General features: G+C 36.8%; 1 long non-coding RNA gene across 1 annotated transcript; it reads right to left on the bottom strand.

Moving 5' to 3' along the window:
* Positions 1-200: 200 nt before the first annotated feature.
* On the bottom strand, positions 201-1,915 carry LOC149829838 (uncharacterized). Its single transcript, XR_016433652.1, has 3 exons — positions 1,770-1,915; positions 769-902; positions 201-451 (listed from the first exon to the last, which is right to left on the bottom strand). It is a non-coding gene; the product is annotated as an uncharacterized LOC149829838 (long non-coding RNA).
* Between the last annotated feature and the right edge of the window lie 3,119 nt (positions 1,916-5,034).

The following is a 5,034-nucleotide window of genomic DNA, read 5'->3' as shown; positions in this document are numbered from 1 at the left end:
AGAGAGAGAGAGAGAGAGAGAGAGAGAGAGAGAGAGAGAGAGAGAGAGAGAGAGCACTAGATGTAACATTATGTGCATCGTCCAAATGCTATATTATCCCAAAGGAGCCAAAACCACAAAACAACATACAAAAACACTTATGAAATCCTATGCAGTGTGATCACAAACATTTTGTCTTTCTCCAACACCAACTATACATAACGAGTTTCATATTCATCGCCATCTGAAATAACTAAAGCTGATGAAACAGTTTAGATGCAACGGCACAACATAGTTACTTCACTACTTGAAAAGCTTTCTAATCAAGAGATGAAGTAGTGAAAAGCTTTCTAATCAAGAGATGAGTTTGCCAAGTGTTTCACAATGGCCTCCTCGGTAGCTTGAATGAGCTGAAAACAAAACGGCCAGCACATTCCCAGGTTGTAAGGTCTACAGCCCTTGCGGTTGAGGCCTGCAATGTCATGCAACCAACGGTTATTTTACCACTCTGGCAAGCAGGATCAAGCAAAGGATGAAATTATAAATACTACCAACATCCCTGGTTTTATGAGTGGTAAATCACATATCCAAGAGGTTTCCAGGTTTTATATAGAATCTGATGGTACTTTAGGAGTTTAGTATCATCTAAGAGGAAACATAAACAATCACTTTTACATTAAAAATTGCACTCTTATTTTCTTAGAACAAGCATTATGTGTCAAATCCAAACATCAATTGAAATTACCTATAGGATTCATTAAAAAAAATAAAAAAGAACAAGAAACATACCTAGAAGATGCAGAAGCGAAAGCAGACGTGCTGCCCATTACTGTTGAACTAGACTAATATCAAGCTTGACCTTGCCATGGCAACAGCAGGCGAACCTTGAAATTTCATACTAGAGCTGACTTGAGAGAAGACACCTATAAAATTTTAATTAAATAAAGGATAACAATTGTCAGGTTCAATATGATAGCATGAGGCCCCGATGACCCAAGGTCTTGAACAAGAGGATAGAGTTGCATGGCACAAGCAAGAGGATAATATCTTAAGGGTATCCTTTTCTAATTATTGTAAATGTATCACCTTTCCATTTTGCTCAACCTACCAGGGCAAAGACAATACAAGTACAAACACCAAAAATCAAATAATCCAAAGTCCTCATACAGGGTGCATCATGGATTATAAAGTATACTGCGTTAAAAAAAATTTCCATAGTTTGTATTCAAATTTTGTGCTTCATCTCATCAAAGACATAGAGATTACTCAGCAAGTGATAGTAACATGGGAAGAGGAAAGCATCACAGATGCAATAACAGAAAACAAAGGGGAATTAAACTACAAGAGCTGGAAGTGGATGCTATATTATGCATGTGATACCAAATGTGACAAACATCAAACAAGAAATACCCATAAAGTCCACAAAAGTGCAAAACAAAAAACAGTAAGTCACAAAATTTTGGTTAGTAATTCTAAATGATACATATATATATATATATATATCGAGAGAGAGAGAGAGAGACAGAGAGAGAGAGGGTCTAAAGCTCTAAACACCATTACAACCATATATAAATTTAAAGTTAAAACATACGCATGACCACAGAAGGTTTTAAGTCAACTAATCATCAGAACGAAAGAAGGTGTGAAAATGGCCATGTCCCTGCAAATGGCAAAGAATACCCTAACTTAAACATGTGAACTTCAATTGAAAAGCTCAGAAATATCTTAAATCTCAACAAACTATAAATCCTGTATTATATGGGCCACAATAGGATGGGGCAGGTAGCTACCTTGCAGAAGTATAACCAGGCAAAAGAGAATTGTGATGATCATGGCCAAAAGACTACCATTTGAAGATGGTGCTTTGCTGGCTTTCATCTTCTTCAAAGCTTTCAACCTTTCTATCCTTGCCCGCCTCAACATCACAAGCTCTGTGTATCTACTGGACTAACTACTGATCTGCAACATCCATTGTGCTGCTCTAAGTTGCCAAGATATGAACTTTAAACAAGAATCTCCAGTGATCAGAAGTGCAACACCTGGACCCTTCTAAGCATTTATTTCCAAACAGTTACCATCAGTTTGAAGATAAATCCTTCTGGATGGAGCCCAAATCAAGAAGAATCATATGGATCTACAGAACCACAAGCAGGATAAACAACTTCAACCAAGCTCTAGGCCATATATCAGTAAACTAACTGACTTAAGAATCTCACATACACAAGACTTGCCACAATAGTCATAAAGGACCCAACATCATACATGTATGTACAAACTGAAAAGACATGTTTTCCTTATATCGGGTCATGGGTCAAAGGGTCCAGACCCATAATCGTGACCTTTCATTAATGGCACATATGTAATTATCTCTTGTTGTAAAAGGGTATTTTAGTACCCTAAGATTTTGTATTAGATATAGCATATAATGTAAAGATGGGCAGCCGACTCCTGTATTGGGGAAATCGGGTTTTCTCTGCAACTCCTTCTCTCTCTTTGTTCCTCACCCTTCACGTACAGTAAAACTCTGGATTTATAAATCTAACATGGTATCAGAGCCACGCTAGAGCCAGATCTGGGATTGCTTCCAAAGGTATGTCTAAAAAGATCCCTTAGTCTCCCAAGTCAGAAAATTGATTTTCAATATTTTTCTCCTTCTCAATCTTGATCAGATCTGATCGCGCTTTTCTGTCAAACCGATTCTGTCTCGTCATCTTATTCCCAATATATTTCTTGTTTGATTTTCAATATTTTCTCCTTCTCAATCTCGATCAGACCTGATAAAAATCAGATCTGATCGCACCTTTCTGTTAAAACCGATTATGTCTCGTCATCTTATTCCCAATATATTTCTTGGCATCACCATCTTGATCAGATTTGAACAGATTCCGATCTGATCATGCTTCTCTGTTATTAATATATTCTGCATTGTTTTCTTTATTCTTAATCTGGTTCTAGCTTATCTTGTTGATCAGAATCAAATCTGATCACGTAATCGACTCTCGATTAACCTCATTTTATCCTTTTTTATCAGATCTGCCTTCATTGCCTTTTGTTTCCTTTCATTCTTGAACAACTTTAAATCAATATCGGATCTGGGCATTACTCATGTGTTCTTTTAAATCTCCGTACTCGGTGCTTACCTATTTATTCAAATTTGAATAATTACAGATCTGATCGGAATTCAATATTCAATCCAAATTAGATACCAAATTTGAGATTTTGTTTCAGCTTTCCTTTTACTTATTGTCTATCGTTCTTCACATAGCCTGATATAGTCTATTCTGCAAAAAAAAAGGGAGGTTCCAGTTACTTTTAGTCATCTGTGTGACTATTCTGTCAGCAAAAAAAAAAAAGAAGTAAGAGGTTGCAAGAACTTCCTTGAAGTTGAAAGTTGTTTTTTGATATACTGATTTTTTTAGCTATTATCGGGTTGTGTGCTGGACACATTATTCTTATTGTGAAACATGGATTCATTTCCTTCTCAGTCTGGTCTTTCTTCAAGCTTCCTTAGTCAACTCGTGTCTGAAAAATTAAATAATTTCAATTTTCTGACTTGGAAGAGGCAGATCATTCCTTTCATTAGGAGTCAGGATCTTTCTGGACGTCTGGATGGATCTGTTACAGTCCCTCCAGAGTTTATATCACGAGAAAAAAATGACAGTAAAGGAGCATCTACCACAGTATATGTTAGAAATCCAGAATTTGTAGTTTGAATGAAAAGAGACTAGGCACTAGTTGCTTATATTACCTCTACGTTGTCACAAGAGGTGCTTGTGGCGATTCCAGACGACTGTACGACCATGCAACTTTGGAAGAGACTAGTTCAGACATATTCAAAGGTTTCTCAAGCCAGGATTGTATTTCTTAAAAGAGAATTTCAGATGTTAAGAAAGGATTCCATGACTATCATGGAGTACTTGAACAAAATGAAGATCATTACAGATCAATTAACAGTTGTTGGGCGTGCAGTGACTGATAAAGATATGATACAACAAACTCTGAGTGAATTGGGGCCTGACTATCATATGATTGTTACTTCCTTATTGTGTTTACCTGAACTGCCCAGATTTGAAGACTTGCATGCAAAATTACTTCAATATGAGATGAATTTAAAAGGGTTTTCTGAAGAATCATATATGCATACAGGGACTCAAGATGTTCTTGCCACAGGAGTAGCTTATGGATGAAGACGAGGAAGTTATGATATTAAGGAAAGAAGAGGACAAGGAAGAAGTGGACAAGGAGGCCGTGGACTATTACCTACACTCAACATATATTCCAACTCACAGCGACAAAGGCCAATTTGTACTTGTTTCCTGTGTAATAAAAAGAGGCACATCAAAGCCAACTATTGGTTTAATCCCCTAAACAAAGGAAAATCAACACAGACTGAAGCAAAGAGAGGAACAGATAGCACAAAGGCCAGTGAAGAAGTAAAAGAGTTATTATTGTCAGCCTTAGCAGGATTAAATCTGAAACAGAATGAGCAAGGTACTTGGTATGTGTACTCTGGGGCAGCGACTCATGTTACTGGTGATGCTGGTAAGCTCCTAAATCTTGTTCCTTATATTGGTAGAAATAGTATAGTTACTGGGGATGGATCCCACCATTCTATCTCTCATATTGGAAATTCTGTTATACCTACGTCAAAGTCTTCTCTCAGTCTTTTAAAGGTTTTTTATGCTCCTAACATCAATAAAACTATTGTTTCTGTTTCTAAACTTGTTGATGATATCAATGCTTCAGTTGAATTTACTCTCTCTTTTGTTATTGTCAAGGATCTCTACACTAGGGAGACGTTCGTTAAAGAAAAAAGATAAGGCAATATGTATGTTTTCCAAGAAGATCCTTCTGCTCGTGTTCACCCTATTGACCCAAACTTGAAGATCTTCTCATCGTCGTCCCCTGTGATTCCTACATGTGTTTTTAGTGTCTCTGAATCAAATAAGCCAAATCTTTGGCATGGTCGTTTAGGTCATTGCAGTAGTAGTTTCATTGAGAAACTTGTCTTAAATAACCTTATTCTCAAGTCTAGTTTAGGAATAAATGTCGATG

The sequence above is a fragment of the Nuphar pumila genome, chromosome 8 (assembly GCF_984573655.1).
Source record: "Nuphar pumila chromosome 8, dmNupPumi1.hap1.1, whole genome shotgun sequence".
Lineage (NCBI taxonomy): Eukaryota > Viridiplantae > Streptophyta > Magnoliopsida > Nymphaeales > Nymphaeaceae > Nuphar > Nuphar pumila.
This window is presented reverse-complemented; position numbering and strand designations above follow the sequence as displayed.